The sequence below is a fragment of the Eleutherodactylus coqui genome, chromosome 11 (genome assembly GCF_035609145.1).
Source record: "Eleutherodactylus coqui strain aEleCoq1 chromosome 11, aEleCoq1.hap1, whole genome shotgun sequence".
Taxonomy (NCBI): domain Eukaryota; kingdom Metazoa; phylum Chordata; class Amphibia; order Anura; family Eleutherodactylidae; genus Eleutherodactylus; species Eleutherodactylus coqui.
The window spans coordinates 57,804,567-57,825,591 of NC_089847.1; the positions used below are offsets into that span (position 1 = coordinate 57,804,567).

At 42.4% G+C, this 21,025-nt stretch overlaps 22 non-coding genes across 22 annotated transcripts; 10 read left to right on the forward strand and 12 right to left on the reverse strand.

The window, feature by feature from the left end:
- The first annotated feature begins 693 nt into the window (after positions 1–693).
- On the forward strand, positions 694–775 carry TRNAS-GCU (transfer RNA serine (anticodon GCU)). Its single transcript has one exon. It is a non-coding gene; the product is annotated as a tRNA-Ser (tRNA).
- A 356-nt stretch (positions 776–1,131) lies between these two features.
- On the reverse strand, positions 1,132–1,205 carry TRNAT-AGU (transfer RNA threonine (anticodon AGU)). Its single transcript has one exon. It is a non-coding gene; the product is annotated as a tRNA-Thr (tRNA).
- A 1,047-nt stretch (positions 1,206–2,252) lies between these two features.
- On the reverse strand, positions 2,253–2,326 carry TRNAT-AGU (transfer RNA threonine (anticodon AGU)). Its single transcript has one exon. It is a non-coding gene; the product is annotated as a tRNA-Thr (tRNA).
- A 608-nt stretch (positions 2,327–2,934) lies between these two features.
- TRNAS-GCU (transfer RNA serine (anticodon GCU)) lies at positions 2,935–3,016 on the forward strand. Its single transcript has one exon. It is a non-coding gene; the product is annotated as a tRNA-Ser (tRNA).
- Positions 3,017–3,372: 356 nt separating this feature from the next.
- On the reverse strand, positions 3,373–3,446 carry TRNAT-AGU (transfer RNA threonine (anticodon AGU)). The gene has a single exon. It is a non-coding gene; the product is annotated as a tRNA-Thr (tRNA).
- Positions 3,447–4,054: 608 nt separating this feature from the next.
- On the forward strand, positions 4,055–4,136 carry TRNAS-GCU (transfer RNA serine (anticodon GCU)). Its single transcript has one exon. It is a non-coding gene; the product is annotated as a tRNA-Ser (tRNA).
- Positions 4,137–4,492: 356 nt separating this feature from the next.
- Positions 4,493–4,566, reverse strand: TRNAT-AGU (transfer RNA threonine (anticodon AGU)). Its single transcript has one exon. It is a non-coding gene; the product is annotated as a tRNA-Thr (tRNA).
- Positions 4,567–5,612: 1,046 nt separating this feature from the next.
- On the reverse strand, positions 5,613–5,686 carry TRNAT-AGU (transfer RNA threonine (anticodon AGU)). The gene has a single exon. It is a non-coding gene; the product is annotated as a tRNA-Thr (tRNA).
- A 608-nt stretch (positions 5,687–6,294) lies between these two features.
- Positions 6,295–6,376, forward strand: TRNAS-GCU (transfer RNA serine (anticodon GCU)). Its single transcript has one exon. It is a non-coding gene; the product is annotated as a tRNA-Ser (tRNA).
- Positions 6,377–7,415: 1,039 nt separating this feature from the next.
- On the forward strand, positions 7,416–7,497 carry TRNAS-GCU (transfer RNA serine (anticodon GCU)). Its single transcript has one exon. It is a non-coding gene; the product is annotated as a tRNA-Ser (tRNA).
- Positions 7,498–8,535: 1,038 nt separating this feature from the next.
- TRNAS-GCU (transfer RNA serine (anticodon GCU)) lies at positions 8,536–8,617 on the forward strand. The gene has a single exon. It is a non-coding gene; the product is annotated as a tRNA-Ser (tRNA).
- A 356-nt stretch (positions 8,618–8,973) lies between these two features.
- TRNAT-AGU (transfer RNA threonine (anticodon AGU)) lies at positions 8,974–9,047 on the reverse strand. Its single transcript has one exon. It is a non-coding gene; the product is annotated as a tRNA-Thr (tRNA).
- A 1,046-nt stretch (positions 9,048–10,093) lies between these two features.
- On the reverse strand, positions 10,094–10,167 carry TRNAT-AGU (transfer RNA threonine (anticodon AGU)). The gene has a single exon. It is a non-coding gene; the product is annotated as a tRNA-Thr (tRNA).
- A 1,047-nt stretch (positions 10,168–11,214) lies between these two features.
- TRNAT-AGU (transfer RNA threonine (anticodon AGU)) lies at positions 11,215–11,288 on the reverse strand. Its single transcript has one exon. It is a non-coding gene; the product is annotated as a tRNA-Thr (tRNA).
- A 608-nt stretch (positions 11,289–11,896) lies between these two features.
- Positions 11,897–11,978, forward strand: TRNAS-GCU (transfer RNA serine (anticodon GCU)). Its single transcript has one exon. It is a non-coding gene; the product is annotated as a tRNA-Ser (tRNA).
- A 1,038-nt stretch (positions 11,979–13,016) lies between these two features.
- Positions 13,017–13,098, forward strand: TRNAS-GCU (transfer RNA serine (anticodon GCU)). The gene has a single exon. It is a non-coding gene; the product is annotated as a tRNA-Ser (tRNA).
- Positions 13,099–13,454: 356 nt separating this feature from the next.
- Positions 13,455–13,528, reverse strand: TRNAT-AGU (transfer RNA threonine (anticodon AGU)). Its single transcript has one exon. It is a non-coding gene; the product is annotated as a tRNA-Thr (tRNA).
- Positions 13,529–14,575: 1,047 nt separating this feature from the next.
- Positions 14,576–14,649, reverse strand: TRNAT-AGU (transfer RNA threonine (anticodon AGU)). The gene has a single exon. It is a non-coding gene; the product is annotated as a tRNA-Thr (tRNA).
- Positions 14,650–15,257: 608 nt separating this feature from the next.
- On the forward strand, positions 15,258–15,339 carry TRNAS-GCU (transfer RNA serine (anticodon GCU)). Its single transcript has one exon. It is a non-coding gene; the product is annotated as a tRNA-Ser (tRNA).
- Positions 15,340–16,816: 1,477 nt separating this feature from the next.
- TRNAT-AGU (transfer RNA threonine (anticodon AGU)) lies at positions 16,817–16,890 on the reverse strand. Its single transcript has one exon. It is a non-coding gene; the product is annotated as a tRNA-Thr (tRNA).
- Positions 16,891–17,498: 608 nt separating this feature from the next.
- Positions 17,499–17,580, forward strand: TRNAS-GCU (transfer RNA serine (anticodon GCU)). Its single transcript has one exon. It is a non-coding gene; the product is annotated as a tRNA-Ser (tRNA).
- A 356-nt stretch (positions 17,581–17,936) lies between these two features.
- TRNAT-AGU (transfer RNA threonine (anticodon AGU)) lies at positions 17,937–18,010 on the reverse strand. Its single transcript has one exon. It is a non-coding gene; the product is annotated as a tRNA-Thr (tRNA).
- Positions 18,011–21,025: the final 3,015 nt, after the last annotated feature.

Below are 21,025 nucleotides of genomic sequence, written 5' to 3' on the forward strand. Positions count from 1 at the left end.
ATAAGAGAACAAGGAACTGCTGAGAGTTGAACTCAGGATCTCCTGTTTACTAGACAGGCGCTTTAACCAACTAAGCCACAGCACCCATGAGCAAAACTGTGGAAAACCAGAAAGATGGCAAGGATGATCCAGGAGAAGAATTTTTAAATGTAGGATGATTTTGAGGAGTGGTTCTAAGTTTTGCTATTTGTCACAGAGATGGCAAATTAAGTGTGAACAGATCCTATGCAGCATGTAGTTTCAGGTGGCTACCACTATAGAACAGCAAGGAAGTCGAGTCCCATCACATACTTGGCAGCAGCATGCAGTTCTCTGTCATTTTGCATCGTGACAATTCTAAATGAAATCGGCTTGGGACGATCCTTTTTGGAAAAGACATGGATAATTTGTCCATAGGTATGTAATCCATGCATTTGCCTTGCATGAATTGTGGCCTGTTTTACTTAAAAAGTTAGATAGAAGGCAGAATTGACAGATTTAGGGAATGCTAGGGAAATGCCAACATAAATGAGAAGCAGAGAGGACTGAATGTTTAGTATGTATGCCATTAGCATAGGTCATCACGTTGGATGTAAAACAAGACCTGCTGAGCCAATGTCTGATGTACGGCGCTGTTGCATGTGGAAAGAAAATGAAGCCTAAGAATCATCACGACTGTTTTCCAAATGTGGGTTCGGTAAAGGTACTTTTGTTGACGGGGTGGCCGAGTGGTTAAGGCGATGGACTGCTAATCCATTGTGCTCTGCACGCATGGGTTCGAATCCCATCCTCGTCGTATGATTCATTTTTGGAAAATTCTCTATGCTCAGCGCAAGCAATGCCCCGAGGAAGAAAATTTACCATCGCCGTTCAAGAAGGATGCTATTGAAGTCTCTAAACATATTTACAGGCATTATGTAGCGTATCAGTCAGGCAATAGTGAATCGACACCTCTAATTTATCGTGCCTTATGCCATCCTACATTTTGCAAAATGTTGCAACCATCTACTTGTTAAAACTAAACCAGAGCTGACTCTTTGCCACTCGGGTGGAGTATTCTAGGGATGTGGGACGAGCATCTTTAATGTCATTGGCTAGTGAACATCTCCCTTTTGGAAAAAAAAGCTGATTATTGAGCTGAATAAGAGAACAAGGCACTGCTGAGAGTTGAACTCAGGATCTCCTGTTTACTAGACAGGCGCTTTAACCAACTAAGCCACAGCGCCCATGAGCAAAACTGTGGAAAACCAGAAAGATGGCAAGGATGATCCAGGAGAAGAATTTTTAAATGTAGGATGATTTTGAGGAGTGGTTCTAAGTTTTGCTATTTGTCACAGAGATGGCAAATTAAGTGTGAACAGATCCTATGCAGCATGTAGTTTCAGGTGGCTACCACTATAGAACAGCAAGGAAGTCGAGTCCCATCACATACTTGGCAGCAGCATGCAGTTCTCTGTCATTTTGCATCGTGACAATTCTAAATGAAATCGGCTTGGGACGATCCTTTTTGGAAAAGACATGGATAACTTGTCCATAGGTATGTAATCCATGCATTTGCCTTGCATGAATTGTGGCCTGTTTTACTTTAAAAGTTAGATAGAAGGCAGAATTGACAGATTTAGGGAATTCTAGGGAAATGCCAACATAAATGAGAAGCAGAGAGGACTGAATGTTTAGTATTTATGCCATTAGCATGGGTCATCACGTTGGATGTAAAACAAGACCTGCTGAGCCAATGTCTGATGTACGGCGCTGTTGCATGTGGAAAGAAAATGAAGCCTAAAAATCATCACGACTGTTTTCCAAATGTGGGTTCGGTAAAGGTACTTTTGTTGACGGGGTGGCCGAGTGGTTAAGGCGATGGACTGCTAATCCATTGTGCTCTGCACACATGGGTTTGAATCCCATCCTCGTTGTACGATTCCTTTTTGGAAAATTCTCTATGCTCAGCGCAAGCAATGCCCCGAGGAAGAAAATTTACCATCACCGTTCAAGAAGGATGCTATTGAAGTCTCTAAACATATTTACAGGCATTATGTAGCGTATCAGTCAGGCAATAGTGAATCGGCACCTCTAATTTATCGTGCCTTATGCCATCCTACATTATGCAAAACGTTGCAACCATCTACTTGTTAAAAATAAACCAGAGCTGACTCTTTGCCACTCGGGTGGAGTATTCTAGGGATGTGGGACGAGCATCTTTAATGTCATTGGCTAATGAACATCTCCCTTTTGGAAAAAAAAAGCTGATTATTGAGCAGAATAAAAGAACAAGGCACTGCTGAGAGTTGAACTCAGGATCTCCTGTTTACTAGACAGGCGCTTTAACCAACTAAGCCACAGCGCCCATGAGCAAAACTGTGGAAAACCAGAAAGATGGCAAGGATGATCCAGGAGAAGAATTTTTAAATGTAGGATGATTTTGAGGAGTGGTTCTAAGTTTTGCTATTTGTCACAGAGATGGCAAATTAAGTGTGAACAGATCCTATGCAGCATGTAGTTTCAGGTGGCTACCACTATAGAACAGCAAGGAAGTCGAGTCCCATCACATACTTGGCAGCAGCATGCAGTTCTCTGTCATTTTGCATCGTGACAATTCTAAATGAAATCGGCTTGGGACGATCCTTTTTGGAAAAGACATGGATAATTTGTCCATAGGTATGTAATCCATGCATTTGCCTTGCATGAATTGTGGCCTGTTTTACTTTAAAAGTTAGATAGAAGGCAGAATTGACAGATTTAGGGAATGCTAGGGAAATGCCAACATAAATGAGAAGCAGAGAGGACTGAATGTTTAGTATTTATGCCATTAGCATGCGTCATCACGTTGGATGTAAAACAAGACCTGCTGAGCCAATGTCTGATGTACGGCGCTGTTGCATGTGGAAAGAAAATGAAGCCTAAAAATCATCACGACTGTTTTCCAAATGTGGGTTCGGTAAAGGTACTTTTGTTGACGGGGTGGCCGAGTGGTTAAGGCGATGGACTGCTAATCCATTGTGCTCTGCACGCATGGGTTCGAATCCCATCCTCGTCGTATGATTCCTTTTTGGAAAATTCTCTATGCTCAGCGCAAGCGATGCCCCGAGGAAGAAAATTTACCATCGCCGTTCAAGAAGGATGCTATTGAAGTCTCTAAACATATTTACAGGCATTATGTAGCGTATCAGTCAGGCAATAGTGAATCGACACCTCTAATTTATCGTGCCTTATGCCATCCTACATTTTGCAAAACGTTGCAACCATCTACTTGTTAAAACTAAACCAGAGCTGACTCTTTGCCACTCAGGTGGAGTATTCTAGGGATGTGGGACAAGCATCTTTAATGTCATTGGCTAGTGAACATCTCCCTTTTGGAAAAAAAAGCTGATTATTGAGCAGAATAAGAGAACAAGGCACTGCTGAGAGTTGAACTCAGGATCTCCTGTTTACTAGACAGGCGCTTTAACCAACTAAGCCACAGCGCCCATGAGCAAAACTGTGGAAAACCAGAAAGATGGCAAGGATGATCCAGGAGAAGAATTTTTAAATGTAGGATGATTTTGAGGAGTGGTTCTAAGTTTTGCTATTTGTCACAGAGATGGCAAATTAAGTGTGAACAGATCCTATGCAGCATGTAGTTTCAGGTGGCTACCACTATAGAACAGCAAGGAAGTCGAGTCCCATCACATACTTGGCAGCAGCATGCAGTTCTCTGTCATTTTGCATCGTGACAATTCTAAATGAAATCGGCTTGGGACGATCCTTTTTGGAAAAGACATGGATAACTTGTCCATAGGTATGTAATCCATGCATTTGCCTTGCATGAATTGTGGCCTGTTTTACTTTAAAAGTTAGATAGAAGGCAGAATTGACAGATTTAGGGAATGCTAGGGAAATGCCAACATAAATGAGAAGCAGAGAGGACTGAATGTTTAGTATGTATGCCATTAGCATGGGTCATCACGTTGGATGTAAAGCAAGACCTGCTGAGCCAATGTCTGATGTACGGCGCTGTTGCATGTGGAAAGAAAATGAAGCCTAAGAATCATCACGACTGTTTTCCAAATGTGGGTTCGGTAAAGGTACTTTTGTTGACGGGGTGGCCGAGTGGTTAAGGCGATGGACTGCTAATCCATTGTGCTCTGCACGCATGGGTTCGAATCCCATCCTCGTCGTATGATTCCTTTTTGGAAAATTCTCTATGCTCAGCGCAAGCAATGCCCCGAGGAAGAAAATTTACCATCGCCGTTCAAGAAGGATGCTATTGAAGTCTCTAAACATATTTACAGGCATTATGTAGCGTATCAGTCAGGCAATAGTGAATCGACACCTCTAATTTATCGTGCCTTATGCCATCCTACATTTTGCAAAACGTTGCAACCATCTACTTGTTAAAACTTAACCAGAGCTGACTCTTTGCCACTCTGGTGGAGTATTCTAGGGATGTGGGACGAGCATCTTTAATGTCATTGGCTAGTGAACATCTCCCTTTTGGAAAAAAAAGCTGATTATTGAGCAGAATAAGAGAACAAGGCACTGCTGAGAGTTGAACTCAGGATCTCCTGTTTACTAGACAGGCGCTTTAACCAACTAAGCCACAGCGCCCATGAGCAAAACTGTGGAAAACCAGAAAGATGGCAAGGATGATCCAGGAGAAGAATTTTTAAATGTAGGATGATTTTGAGGAGTGGTTCTAAGTTTTGCTATTTGTCACAGAGATGGCAAATTAAGTGTGAACAGATCCTATGCAGCATGTAGTTTCAGGTGGCTACCACTATAGAACAGCAAGGAAGTCGAGTCCCATCACATACTTGGCAGCAGCATGCAGTTCTCTGTCATTTTGCATCGTGACAATTCTAAATGAAATCGGCTTGGGACGATCCTTTTTGGAAAAGACATGGATAACTTGTCCATAGGTATGTAATCCATGCATTTGCCTTGCATGAATTGTGGCCTGTTTTACTTTAAAAGTTAGATAGAAGGCAGAATTGACAGATTTAGGGAATGCTAGGGAAATGCCAACATAAATGAGAAGCAGAGAGGACTGAATGTGTAGTATGTATGCCATTAGCATGGGTCATCACGTTGGATGTAAAACAAGACCTGCTGAGCCAATGTCTGATGTACGGCACTGTTGCATGTGGATAGAAAATGAAGCCTAAGAATCATCACGACTGTTTTCCAAATGTGGGTTCGGTAAAGGTACTTTTGTTGACGGGGTGGCGGAGTGGTTAAGGCGATGGACTGCTAATCCATTGTGCTCTGCACGCATGGGTTCGAATCCCATCCTCGTCGTATAATTCCTTTTTGGAAAATTCTCTATGCTCAGCGCAAGCAATGCCCCGAGGAAGAAAATTTACCATCACCGTTCAAGAAGGATGCTATTGAAGTCTCTAAACATATTTACAGGCATTATGTAGCGTATCAGTCAGGCAATAGTGAATCGACACCTCTAATTTATCGTGCCTTATGCCATCCTACATTTTGCAAAACGTTGCAACCATCTACTTGTTAAAACTTAACCAGAGCTGACTCTTTGCCACTCGGGTGGAGTATTCTAGGGATGTGGGACGAGCATCTTTAATGTCATTGGCTAGTGAACATCTCCCTTTTGGAAAAAAAAGCTGATTATTGAGCTGAATAAGAGAACAAGGCACTGCTGAGAGTTGAACTCAGGATCTCCTGTTTACTAGACAGGCGCTTTAACCAACTAAGCCACAGCGCCCATGAGCAAAACTGTGGAAAACCAGAAAGATGGCAAGGATGATCCAGGAGAAGAATTTTTAAATGTAGGATGATTTTGAGGAGTGGTTCTAAGTTTTGCTATTTGTCACAGAGATGGCAAATTAAGTGTGAACAGATCCTATGCAGCATGTAGTTTCAGGTGGCTACCACTATAGAACAGCAAGGAAGTCGAGTCCCATCACATACTTGGCAGCAGCATGCAGTTCTCTGTCATTTTGCATCGTGACAATTCTAAATGAAATCGGCTTGGGACGATCCTTTTTGGAAAAGACATGGATAACTTGTCCATAGGTATGTAATCCATGCATTTGCCTTGCATGAATTGTGGCCTGTTTTACTTTAAAAGTTAGATAGAAGGCAGAATTGACAGATTTAGGGAATGCTAGGGAAATGCCAACATAAATGAGAAGCAGAGAGGACTGAATGTTTAGTATGTATGCCATTAGCATGGGTCATCACGTTGGATGTAAAGCAAGACCTGCTGAGCCAATGTCTGATGTACGGCGCTGTTGCATGTGGAAAGAAAATGAAGCCTAAGAATCATCACGACTGTTTTCCAAATGTGGGTTCGGTAAAAGTACTTTTGTTGACGGGGTGGCCGAGTGGTTAAGGCGATGGACTGCTAATCCATTGTGCTCTGCACGCATGGGTTCGAATCCCATTCTCGTCGTATGATTCCTTTTTGGAAAATTCTCTATGCTCAGCGCAAGCAATGCCCCGAGGAAGAAAATTTACCATCGCCGTTCAAGAAGGATGCTATTGAAGTCTCTAAACATATTTACAGGCATTATGTAGCGTATCAGTCAGGCAATAGTGAATCGGCACCTCTAATTTATCGTGCCTTATGCCATCCTACATTTTGCAAAACGTTGCAACCATCCACTTGTTAAAACTAAACCAGAGCTGACTCTTTGCCACTCTGGTGGAGTATTCTAGGGATGTGGGACGAGCATCTTTAATGTCATTGGCTAGTGAACATCAACCTTTTGGAAAAAAAAAGCTGATTATTGAGCAGAATAAGAGAACAAGGCACTGCTGAGAGTTGAACTCAGGATCTCCTGTTTACTAGACAGGCGCTTTAACCAACTAAGCCACAGCACCCATGAGCAAAACTGTGGAAAACCAGAAAGATGGCAAGGATGATCCAGGAGAAGAATTTTTAAATGTAGGATGATTTTGAGGAGTGGTTCTAAGTTTTGCTATTTGTCACAGAGATGGCAAATTAAGTGTGAACAGATCCTATGCAGCATGTAGTTTCAGGTGGCTACCACTATAGAACAGCAAGGAAGTCGAGTCCCATCACATACTTGGCAGCAGCATGCAGTTCTCTGTCATTTTGCATCGTGACAATTCTAAATGAAATCGGCTTGGGACGATCCTTTTTGGAAAAGACATGGATAATTTGTCCATAGGTATGTAATCCATGCATTTGCCTTGCATGAATTGTGGCCTGTTTTACTTAAAAAGTTAGATAGAAGGCAGAATTGACAGATTTAGGGAATGCTAGGGAAATGCCAACATAAATGAGAAGCAGAGAGGACTGAATGTTTAGTATTTATGCCATTAGCATGGGTCATCACGTTGGATGTAAAACAAGACCTGCTGAGCCAATGTCTGATGTACGGCGCTGTTGCATGTGGAAAGAAAATGAAGCCTAAGAATCATCACGACTGTTTTCCAAATGTGGGTTCGGTAAAGGTACTTTTGTTGACGGGGTGGCCGAGTGGTTAAGGCGATGGACTGCTAATCCATTGTGCTCTGCACGCATGGGTTCGAATCCCATCCTCGTCGTATGATTCCTTTTTGGAAAATTCTCTATGCTCAGCGCAAGCGATGCCCCGAGGAAGAAAATTTACCATCGCCGTTCAAGAAGGATGTTATTGAAGTCTCTAAACATATTTACAGGCATTATGTAGCGTATCAGTCAGGCAATAGTGAATCGACACCTCTAATTTATCGTGCCTTATGCCATCCTACATTTTGCAAAACGTTGCAACCATCTACTTGTTAAAACTAAACCAGAGCTGACTCTTTGCCACTCGGGTGGAGTATTCTAGGGATGTGGGACGAGCATCTTTAATGTCATTGGCTAGTGAACATCTCCCTTTTGGAAAAAAAAGCTGATTATTGAGCAGAATAAGAGAACAAGGCACTGCTGAGAGTTGAACTCAGGATCTCCTGTTTACTAGACAGGCGCTTTAACCAACTAAGCCACAGCACCCATGAGCAAAACTGTGGAAAACCAGAAAGATGGCAAGGATGATCCAGGAGAAGAATTTTTAAATGTAGGATGATTTTGAGGAGTGGTTCTAAGTTTTGCTATTTGTCACAGAGATGGCAAATTAAGTGTGAACAGATCCTATGCAGCATGTAGTTTCAGGTGGCTACCACTATAGAACAGCAAGGAAGTCGAGTCCCATCACATACTTGGCAGCAGCATGCAGTTCTCTGTCATTTTGCATCGTGACAATTCTAAATGAAATCGGCTTGGGACGATCCTTTTTGGAAAAGACATGGATAATTTGTCCATAGGTATGTAATCCATGCATTTGCCTTGCATGAATTGTGGCCTGTTTTACTTAAAAAGTTAGATAGAAGGCAGAATTGACAGATTTAGGGAATGCTAGGGAAATGCCAACATAAATGAGAAGCAGAGAGGACTGAATGTTTAGTATGTATGCCATTAGCATAGGTCATCACGTTGGATGTAAAACAAGACCTGCTGAGCCAATGTCTGATGTACGGCGCTGTTGCATGTGGAAAGAAAATGAAGCCTAAGAATCATCACGACTGTTTTCCAAATGTGGGTTCGGTAAAGGTACTTTTGTTGACGGGGTGGCCGAGTGGTTAAGGCGATGGACTGCTAATCCATTGTGCTCTGCACGCATGGGTTCGAATCCCATCCTCGTCGTATGATTCCTTTTTGGAAAATTCTCTATGCTCAGCGCAAGCAATGCCCCGAGGAAGAAAATTTACCATCGCCGTTCAAGAAGGATGCTATTGAAGTCTCTAAACATATTTACAGGCATTATGTAGCGTATCAGTCAGGCAATAGTGAATCGACACCTCTAATTTATCGTGCCTTATGCCATCCTACATTTTGCAAAATGTTGCAACCATCTACTTGTTAAAACTTAACCAGAGCTGACTCTTTGCCACTCTGGTGGAGTATTCTAGGGATGTGGGACGAGCATCTTTAATGTCATTGGCTAGTGAACATCTCCCTTTTGGAAAAAAAAGCTGATTATTGAGCAGAATAAGAGAACAAGGCACTGCTGAGAGTTGAACTCAGGATCTCCTGTTTACTAGACAGGCGCTTTAACCAACTAAGCCACAGCGCCCATGAGCAAAACTGTGCAAAACCAGAAAGATGGCAAGGATGATCCAGGAGAAGAATTTTTAAATGTAGGATGATTTTGAGGAGTGGTTCTAAGTTTTGCTATTTGTCACAGAGATGGCAAATTAAGTGTGAACAGATCCTATGCAGCATGTAGTTTCAGGTGGCTACCACTATAGAACAGCAAGGAAGTCGAGTCCCATCACATACTTGGCAGCAGCATGCAGTTCTCTGTCATTTTGCATCGTGACAATTCTAAATGAAATCGGCTTGGGACGATCCTTTTTGGAAAAGACATGGATAACTTGTCCATAGGTATGTAATCCATGCATTTGCCTTGCATGAATTGTGGCCTGTTTTACTTTAAAAGTTAGATAGAAGGCAGAATTGACAGATTTAGGGAATGCTAGGGAAATGCCAACATAAATGAGAAGCAGAGAGAACTGAATGTTTAGTATGTATGCCATTAGCATGGGTCATCACGTTGGATGTAAAACAAGACCTGCTGAGCCAATGTCTGATGTACGGCACTGTTGCATGTGGATAGAAAATGAAGCCTAAGAATCATCACGACTGTTTTCCAAATGTGGGTTCGGTAAAGGTACTTTTGTTGACGGGGTGGCGGAGTGGTTAAGGCGATGGACTGCTAATCCATTGTGCTCTGCACGCATGGGTTCGAATCCCATCCTCGTCGTATAATTCCTTTTTGGAAAATTCTCTATGCTCAGCGCAAGCAATGCCCCGAGGAAGAAAATTTACCATCGCCGTTCAAGAAGGATGCTATTGAAGTCTCTAAACATATTTACAGGCATTATGTAGCGTATCAGTCAGGCAATAGTGAATCGACACCTCTAATTTATCGTGCCTTATGCCATCCTACATTTTGCAAAACGTTGCAACCATCTACTTGTTAAAACTAAACCAGAGCTGACTCTTTGCCACTCGGGTGGAGTATTCTAGGGATGTGGGACGAGCATCTTTAATGTCATTGGCTAGTGAACATCTCCCTTTTGGAAAAAAAAGCTGATTATTGAGCTGAATAAGAGAACAAGGCACTGCTGAGAGTTGAACTCAGGATCTCCTGTTTACTAGACAGGCGCTTTAACCAACTAAGCCACAGCGCCCATGAGCAAAACTGTGGAAAACCAGAAAGATGGCAAGGATGATCCAGGAGAAGAATTTTTAAATGTAGGATGATTTTGAGGAGTGGTTCTAAGTTTTGCTATTTGTCACAGAGATGGCAAATTAAGTGTGAACAGATCCTATGCAGCATGTAGTTTCAGGTGGCTACCACTATAGAACAGCAAGGAAGTCGAGTCCCATCACATACTTGGCAGCAGCATGCAGTTCTCTGTCATTTTGCATCGTGACAATTCTAAATGAAATCGGCTTGGGACGATCCTTTTTGGAAAAGACATGGATAATTTGTCCATAGGTATGTAATCCATGCATTTGCCTTGCATGAATTGTGGCCTGTTTTACTTAAAAAGTTAGATAGAAGGCAGAATTGACAGATTTAGGGAATGCTAGGGAAATGCCAACATAAATGAGAAGCAGAGAGGACTGAATGTTTAGTATGTATGCCATTAGCATAGGTCATCACGTTGGATGTAAAACAAGACCTGCTGAGCCAATGTCTGATGTACGGCGCTGTTGCATGTGGAAAGAAAATGAAGCCTAAGAATCATCACGACTGTTTTCCAAATGTGGGTTCGGTAAAGGTACTTTTGTTGACGGGGTGGCCGAGTGGTTAAGGCGATGGACTGCTAATCCATTGTGCTCTGCACGCATGGGTTTGAATCCCATCCTCGTTGTACGATTCCTTTTTGGAAAATTCTCTATGCTCAGCGCAAGCAATGCCCCGAGGAAGAAAATTTACCATCACCGTTCAAGAAGGATGCTATTGAAGTCTCTAAACATATTTACAGGCATTATGTAGCGTATCAGTCAGGCAATAGTGAATCGGCACCTCTAATTTATCGTGCCTTATGCCATCCTACATTTTGCAAAACGTTGCAACCATCTACTTGTTAAAACTAAACCAGAGCTGACTCTTTGCCACTCGGGTGGAGTATTCTAGGGATGTGGGACGAGCATCTTTAATGTCATTGGCTAATGAACATCTCCCTTTTGGAAAAAAAAAGCTGATTATTGAGCAGAATAAGAGAACAAGGCACTGCTGAGAGTTGAACTCAGGATCTCCTGTTTACTAGACAGGCGCTTTAACCAACTAAGCCACAGCGCCCATGAGCAAAACTGTGGAAAACCAGAAAGATGGCAAGGATGATCCAGGAGAAGAATTTTTAAATGTAGGATGATTTTGAGGAGTGGTTCTAAGTTTTGCTATTTGTCACAGAGATGGCAAATTAAGTGTGAACAGATCCTATGCAGCATGTAGTTTCAGGTGGCTACCACTATAGAACAGCAAGGAAGTCGAGTCCCATCACATACTTGGCAGCAGCATGCAGTTCTCTGTCATTTTGCATCGTGACAATTCTAAATGAAATCGGCTTGGGACGATCCTTTTTGGAAAAGACATGGATAACTTGTCCATAGGTATGTAATCCATGCATTTGCCTTGCATGAATTGTGGCCTGTTTTACTTTAAAAGTTAGATAGAAGGCAGAATTGACAGATTTAGGGAATGCTAGGGAAATGCCAACATAAATGAGAAGCAGAGAGGACTGAATGTTTAGTATGTATGCCATTAGCATGGGTCATCACGTTGGATGTAAAGCAAGACCTGCTGAGCCAATGTCTGATGTACGGCGCTGTTGCATGTGGAAAGAAAATGAAGCCTAAGAATCATCACGACTGTTTTCCAAATGTGGGTTCGGTAAAGGTACTTTTGTTGACGGGGTGGCCGAGTGGTTAAGGCGATGGACTGCTAATCCATTGTGCTCTGCACGCATGGGTTCGAATCCCATCCTCGTCGTATGATTCCTTTTTGGAAAATTCTCTATGCTCAGCGCAAGCAATGCCCCGAGGAAGAAAATTTACCATCGCCGTTCAAGAAGGATGCTATTGAAGTCTCTAAACATATTTACAGGCATTATGTAGCGTATCAGTCAGGCAATAGTGAATCGGCACCTCTAATTTATCGTGCCTTATGCCATCCTACATTTTGCAAAACGTTGCAACCATCTACTTGTTAAAACTAAACCAGAGCTGACTCTTTGCCACTCGGGTGGAGTATTCTAGGGATGTGGGACGAGCATCTTTAATGTCATTGGCTAGTGAACATCTCCCTTTTGGAAAAAAAAGCTGATTATTGAGCAGAATAAGAGAACAAGGCACTGCTGAGAGTTGAACTCAGGATCTCCTGTTTACTAGACAGGCGCTTTAACCAACTAAGCCACAGCACCCATGAGCAAAACTGTGGAAAACCAGAAAGATGGCAAGGATGATCCAGGAGAAGAATTTTTAAATGTAGGATGATTTTGAGGAGTGGTTCTAAGTTTTGCTATTTGTCACAGAGATGGCAAATTAAGTGTGAACAGATCCTATGCAGCATGTAGTTTCAGGTGGCTACCACTATAGAACAGCAAGGAAGTCGAGTCCCATCACATACTTGGCAGCAGCATGCAGTTCTCTGTCATTTTGCATCGTGACAATTCTAAATGAAATCGGCTTGGGACGATCCTTTTTGGAAAAGACATGGATAATTTGTCCATAGGTATGTAATCCATGCATTTGCCTTGCATGAATTGTGGCCTGTTTTACTTAAAAAGTTAGATAGAAGGCAGAATTGACAGATTTAGGGAATGCTAGGGAAATGCCAACATAAATGAGAAGCAGAGAGGACTGAATGTTTAGTATGTATGCCATTAGCATAGGTCATCACGTTGGATGTAAAACAAGACCTGCTGAGCCAATGTCTGATGTACGGCGCTGTTGCATGTGGAAAGAAAATGAAGCCTAAGAATCATCACGACTGTTTTCCAAATGTGGGTTCGGTAAAGGTACTTTTGTTGACGGGGTGGCCGAGTGGTTAAGGCGATGGACTGCTAATCCATTGTGCTCTGCACGCATGGGTTCGAATCCCATCCTCGTCGTATGATTCCTTTTTGGAAAATTCTCTATGCTCAGCGCAAGCAATGCCCCGAGGAAGAAAATTTACCATCGCCGTTCAAGAAGGATGCTATTGAAGTCTCTAAACATATTTACAGGCATTATGTAGCGTATCAGTCAGGCAATAGTGAATCGACACCTCTAATTTATCGTGCCTTATGCCATCCTACATTTTGCAAAATGTTGCAACCATCTACTTGTTAAAACTAAACCAGAGCTGACTCTTTGCCACTCGGGTGGAGTATTCTAGGGATGTGGGACGAGCATCTTTAATGTCATTGGCTAGTGAACATCTCCCTTTTGGAAAAAAAAGCTGATTATTGAGCTGAATAAGAGAACAAGGCACTGCTGAGAGTTGAACTCAGGATCTCCTGTTTACTAGACAGGCGCTTTAACCAACTAAGCCACAGCGCCCATGAGCAAAACTGTGGAAAACCAGAAAGATGGCAAGGATGATCCAGGAGAAGAATTTTTAAATGTAGGATGATTTTGAGGAGTGGTTCTAAGTTTTGCTATTTGTCACAGAGATGGCAAATTAAGTGTGAACAGATCCTATGCAGCATGTAGTTTCAGGTGGCTACCACTATAGAACAGCAAGGAAGTCGAGTCCCATCACATACTTGGCAGCAGCATGCAGTTCTCTGTCATTTTGCATCGTGACAATTCTAAATGAAATCGGCTTGGGACGATCCTTTTTGGAAAAGACATGGATAACTTGTCCATAGGTATGTAATCCATGCATTTGCCTTGCATGAATTGTGGCCTGTTTTACTTTAAAAGTTAGATAGAAGGCAGAATTGACAGATTTAGGGAATTCTAGGGAAATGCCAACATAAATGAGAAGCAGAGAGGACTGAATGTTTAGTATTTATGCCATTAGCATGGGTCATCACGTTGGATGTAAAACAAGACCTGCTGAGCCAATGTCTGATGTACGGCGCTGTTGCATGTGGAAAGAAAATGAAGCCTAAGAATCATCACGACTGTTTTCCAAATGTGGGTTCGGTAAAGGTACTTTTGTTGACGGGGTGGCCGAGTGGTTAAGGCGATGGACTGCTAATCCATTGTGCTCTGCACGCATGGGTTTGAATCCCATCCTCGTTGTACGATTCCTTTTTGGAAAATTCTCTATGCTCAGCGCAAGCAATGCCCCGAGGAAGAAAATTTACCATCACCGTTCAAGAAGGATGCTATTGAAGTCTCTAAACATATTTACAGGCATTATGTAGCGTATCAGTCAGGCAATAGTGAATCGGCACCTCTAATTTATCGTGCCTTATGCCATCCTACATTTTGCAAAACGTTGCAACCATCTACTTGTTAAAACTAAACCAGAGCTGACTCTTTGCCACTCGGGTGGAGTATTCTAGGGATGTGGGACGAGCATCTTTAATGTCATTGGCTAATGAACATCTCCCTTTTGGAAAAAAAAAGCTGATTATTGAGCAGAATAAGAGAACAAGGCACTGCTGAGAGTTGAACTCAGGATCTCCTGTTTACTAGACAGGCGCTTTAACCAACTAAGCCACAGCGCCCATGAGCAAAACTGTGGAAAACCAGAAAGATGGCAAGGATGATCCAGGAGAAGAATTTTTAAATGTAGGATGATTTTGAGGAGTGGTTCTAAGTTTTGCTATTTGTCACAGAGATGGCAAATTAAGTGTGAACAGATCCTATGCAGCATGTAGTTTCAGGTGGCTACCACTATAGAACAGCAAGGAAGTCGAGTCCCATCACATACTTGGCAGCAGCATGCAGTTCTCTGTCATTTTGCATCGTGACAATTCTAAATGAAATCGGCTTGGGACGATCCTTTTTGGAAAAGACATGGATAACTTGTCCATAGGTATGTAATCCATGCATTTGCCTTGCATGAATTGTGGCCTGTTTTACTTTAAAAGTTAGATAGAAGGCAGAATTGACAGATTTAGGGAATGCTAGGGAAATGCCAACATAAATGAGAAGCAGAGAGGACTGAATGTTTAGTATGTATGCCATTAGCATGGGTCATCACGTTGGATGTAAAGCAAGACCTGCTGAGCCAATGTCTGATGTACGGCGCTGTTGCATGTGGAAAGAAAATGAAGCCTAAGAATCATCACGACTGTTTTCCAAATGTGGGTTCGGTAAAGGTACTTTTGTTGACGGGGTGGCCGAGTGGTTAAGGCGATGGACTGCTAATCCATTGTGCTCTGCACGCATGGGTTCGAATCCCATCCTCGTCGTATGATTCCTTTTTGGAAAATTCTCTATGCTCAGCGCAAGCAATGCCCCGAGGAAGAAAATTTACCATCGCCGTTCAAGAAGGATGCTATTGAAGTCTCTAAACATATTTACAGGCATTATGTAGCGTATCAGTCAGGCAATAGTGAATCGACACCTCTAATTTATCGTGCCTTATGCCATCCTACATTTTGCAAAACGTTGCAACCATCTACTTGTTAAAACTAAACCAGAGCTGACTCTTTGCCACTCGGGTGGAGTATTCTAGGGATGTGGGACGAGCATCTTTAATGTCATTGGCTAGTGAACATCTCCCTTTTGGAAAAAAAAGCTGATTATTGAGCAGAATAAGAGAACAAGGCACTGCTGAGAGTTGAACTCAGGATCTCCTGTTTACTAGACAGGCGCTTTAACCAACTAAGCCACAGCATCCATGAGCAAAACTGTGGAAAACCAGAAAGATGGCAAGGATGATCCAGGAGAAGAATTTTTAAATGTAGGATGATTTTGAGGAGTGGTTCTAAGTTTTGCTATTTGTCACAGAGATGGCAAATTAAGTGTGAACAGATCCTATGCAGCATGTAGTTTCAGGTGGCTACCACTATAGAACAGCAAGGAAGTCGAGTCCCATGACATACTTGGCAGCAGCATGCAGTTCTCTGTCATTTTGCATCGTGACAATTCTAAATGAAATCGGCTTGGGACGATCCTTTTTGGAAAAGACATGGATAATTTGTCCATAGGTATGTAATCCATGCATTTGCCTTGCATGAATTGTGGCCTGTTTTACTTAAAAAGTTAGATAGAAGGCAGAATTGACAGATTTAGGGAATGCTAGGGAAATGCCAACATAAATGAGAAGCAGAGAGGACTGAATGTTTAGTATGTATGCCATTAGCATAGGTCATCACGTTGGATGTAAAACAAGACCTGCTGAGCCAATGTCTGATGTACGGCGCTGTTGCATTTGGAAAGAAAATGAAGCCTAAGAATCATCACGACTGTTTTCCAAATGTGGGTTCGGTAAAGGTACTTTTGTTGACGGGGTGGCCGAGTGGTTAAGGCGATGGACTGCTAGTCTATTGTGCTCTGCATGCATGGGTTCGAATCCCATCCTCGTCGTATGATTCCTTTTTGGAAAATTCTCTATGCTCAGCGCAAGCGATGCCCCGAGGAAGAAAATTTACCATCGCCGTTCAAGAAGGATGCTATTGAAGTCTCTAAACATATTTACAGGCATTATGTAGCGTATCAGTCAGGCAATAGTGAATCGGCACCTCTAATTTATCGTGCCTTATGCCATCCTACATTTTGCAAAACGTTGCAACCATCTACTTGTTAAAACTAAACCAGAGCTGACTCTTTGCCACTCGGGTGGAGTATTCTAGGGATGTGGGACGAGCATCTTTAATGTCATTGGCTAATGAACATCTCCCTTTTGGAAAAAAAAAGCTGATTATTGAGCAGAATAAGAGAACAAGGCACTGCTGAGAGTTGAACTCAGGATCTCCTGTTTACTAGACAGGCGCTTTAACCAACTAAGCCACAGCGCCCATGAGCAAAACTGTGGAAAACCAGAAAGATGGCAAGGATGATCCAGGAGAAGAATTTTTAAATGTAGGATGATTTTGAGGAGTGGTTCTAAGTTTTGCTATTTGTCACAGAGATGGCAAATTAAGTGTGAACAGATCCTATGCAGCATGTAGTTTCAGGTGGCTACCACTATAGAACAGCAAGGAAGTCGAGTCCCATCACATACTTGGCAGCAGCATGCAGTTCTCTGTCATTTTGCATCGTGACAATTCTAAATGAAATCGGCTTGGGACGATCCTTTTTGGAAAAGACATGGATAATTTGTCCATAGGTATGTAATCCATGCATTTGCCTTGCATGAATTGTGGCCTGTTTTACTTAAAAAGTTAGATAGAAGGCAGAATTGACAGATTTAGGGAATGCTAGGGAAATGCCAACATAAATGAGAAGCAGAGAGGACTGAATGTTTAGTATTTATGCCATTAGCATGGGTCATCACGTTGGATGTAAAACAAGACCTGCTGAGCCAATGTCTGATGTACGGCGCTGTTGCATGTGGAAAGAAAATGAAGCCTAAGAATCATCACGACTGTTTTCCAAATGTGGGTTCGGTAAAGGTACTTTTGTTGACGGGGTGGCCGAGTGGTTAAGGCGATGGACTGCTAATCCATTGTGCTCTGCACGCATGGGTTCGAATCCCATCCTCGTCGTATGATTCCTTTTTGGAAAATTCTCTATGCTCAGCGCAAGCGATGCCCCGAGGAAGAAAATTTACCATCGCCGTTCAAGAAGGATGTTATTGAAGTCTCTAAACATATTTACAGGCATTATGTAGCGTATCAGTCAGGCAATAGTGAATCGACACCTCTAATTTATCGTGCCTTATGCCATCCTACATTTTGCAAAACGTTGCAACCATCTACTTGTTAAAACTAAACCAGAGCTGACTCTTTGCCACTCAGGTGGAGTATTCTAGGGATGTGGGACAAGCATCTTTAATGTCATTGGCTAGTGAACATCTCCCTTTTGGAAAAAAAAGCTGATTATTGAGCAGAATAAGAGAAGAAGGCACTGCTGAGAGTTGAACTCAGGATCTCCTGTTTACTAGACAGGCGCTTTAACCAACTAAGCCACAGCGCCCATGAGCAAAACTGGGAAAACCAGAAAGATGGCAAGGATGATCCAGGAGAAGAATTTTTAAATGTAGGATGATTTTGAGGAGTGGTTCTAAGTTTTGCTATTTGTCACAGAGATGGCAAATTAAGTGTGAACAGATCCTATGCAGCATGTAGTTTCAGGTGGCTACCACTATAGAACAGCAAGGAAGTCGAGTCCCATCACATACTTGGCAGCAGCATGCAGTTCTCTGTCATTTTGCATCGTGACAATTCTAAATGAAATCGGCTTGGGACGATCCTTTTTGGAAAAGACATGGATAACTTGTCCATAGGTATGTAATCCATGCATTTGCCTTGCATGAATTGTGGCCTGTTTTACTTTAAAAGTTAGATAGAAGGCAGAATTGACAGATTTAGGGAATGCTAGGGAAATGCCAACATAAATGAGAAGCAGAGAGGACTGAATGTTTAGTATGTATGCCATTAGCATGGGTCATCACGTTGGATGTAAAGCAAGACCTGCTGAGCCAATGTCTGATGTACGGCGCTGTTGCATGTGGAAAGAAAATGAAGCCTAAGAATCATCACGACTGTTTTCCAAATGTGGGTTCGGTAAAGGTACTTTTGTTGACGGGGTGGCCGAGTGGTTAAGGCGATGGACTGCTAATGCATTGTGCTCTGCACGCATGGGTTCGAATCCCATCCTCGTCGTATGATTCCTTTTTGGAAAATTCTCTATGCTCAGCGCAAGCAATGCCCCGTGGAAGAAAATTTACCATCGCCGTTCAAGAAGGATGCTATTGAAGTCTCTAAACATATTTACAGGCATTATGTAGCGTATCAGTCAGGCAATAGTGAATCGACACCTCTAATTTATCGTGCCTTATGCCATCCTACATTTTGCAAAACGTTGCAACCATCTACTTGTTAAAACTTAACCAGAGCTGACTCTTTGCCACTCTGGTGGAGTATTCTAGGGATGTGGGACGAGCATCTTTAATGTCATTGGCTAGTGAACATCTCCCTTTTGGAAAAAAAAGCTGATTATTGAGCAGAATAAGAGAACAAGGCACTGCTGAGAGTTGAACTCAGGATCTCCTGTTTACTAGACAGGCGCTTTAACCAACTAAGCCACAGCACCCATGAGCAAAACTGTGGAAAACCAGAAAGATGGCAAGGATGATCCAGGAGAAGAATTTTTAAATGTAGGATGATTTTGAGGAGTGGTTCTAAGTTTTGCTATTTGTCACAGAGATGGCAAATTAAGTGTGAACAGATCCTATGCAGCATGTAGTTTCAGGTGGCTACCACTATAGAACAGCAAGGAAGTCGAGTCCCATCACATACTTGGCAGCAGCATGCAGTTCTCTGTCATTTTGCATCGTGACAATTCTAAATGAAATCGGCTTGGGACGATCCTTTTTGGAAAAGACATGGATAATTTGTCCATAGGTATGTAATCCATGCATTTGCCTTGCATGAATTGTGGCCTGTTTTACTTAAAAAGTTAGATAGAAGGCAGAATTGACAGATTTAGGGAATGCTAGGGAAATGCCAACATAAATGAGAAGCAGAGAGGACTGAATGTTTAGTATGTATGCCATTAGCATAGGTCATCACGTTGGATGTAAAACAAGACCTGCTGAGCCAATGTCTGATGTACGGCGCTGTTGCATGTGGAAAGAAAATGAAGCCTAAGAATCATCACGACTGTTTTCCAAATGTGGGTTCGGTAAAGGTACTTTTGTTGACGGGGTGGCCGAGTGGTTAAGGCGATGGACTGCTAATCCATTGTGCTCTGCACGCATGGGTTTGAATCCCATCCTCGTTGTACGATTCCTTTTTGGAAAATTCTCTATGCTCAGCGCAAGCAATGCCCCGAGGAAGAAAATTTACCATCACCGTTCAAGAAGGATGCTATTGAAGTCTCTAAACATATTTACAGGCATTATGTAGCGTATCAGTCAGGCAATAGTGAATCGGCACCTCTAATTTATCGTGCCTTATGCCATCCTACATTTTGCAAAACGTTGCAACCATCTACTTGTTAAAACTAAACCAGAGCTGACTCTTTGCCACTCGGGTGGAGTATTCTAGGGATGTGGGACGAGCATCTTTAATGTCATTGGCTAATGAACATCTCCCTTTTGGAAAAAAAAAGCTGATTATTGAGCAGAATAAGAGAACAAGGCACTGCTGAGAGTAGAACTCAGGATCTCCTGTTTACTAGACAGGCGCTTTAACCAACTAAGCCACAGCGCCCATGAGCAAAACTGTGGAAAACCAGAAAGATGGCAAGGATGATCCAGGAGAAGAATTTTTAAATGTAGGATGATTTTGAGGAGTGGTTCTAAGTTTTGCTATTTGTCACAGAGATGGCAAATTAAGTGTGAACAGATCCTATGCAGCATGTAGTTTCAGGTGGCTACCACTATAGAACAGCAAGGAAGTCGAGTCCCATCACATACTTGGCAGCAGCATGCAGTTCTCTGTCATTTTGCATCGTGACAATTCTAAATGAAATCGGCTTGGGACGATCCTTTTTGGAAAAGACATGGATAACTTGTCCATAGGTATGTAATCCATGCATTTGCCTTGCATGAATTGTGGCCTGTTTTACTTAAAAAGTTAGATAGAAGGCAGAATTGACAGATTTAGGGAATGCTAGGGAAATGCCAACATAAATGAGAAGCAGAGAGGACTGAATGTTTAGTATGTATGCCATTAGCATAGGTCATCACGTTGGATGTAAAACAAGACCTGCTGAGCCAATGTCTGATGTACGGCGCTGTTGCATTTGGAAAGAAAATGAAGCCTAAGAATCATCACGACTGTTTTCCAAATGTGGGTTCGGTAAAGGTACTTTTGTTGACGGGGTGGGCGAGTGGTTAAGGCGATGGACTGCTAATCTATTGTGCTCTGCATGCATGGGTTCGAATCCCATCCTCATCGTATGATTCCTTTTTGGAAAATTCTCTATGCTCAGCGCAAGCAATGCCCCGAGGAAGAAAATTTACCATCACCGTTCAAGAAGGAT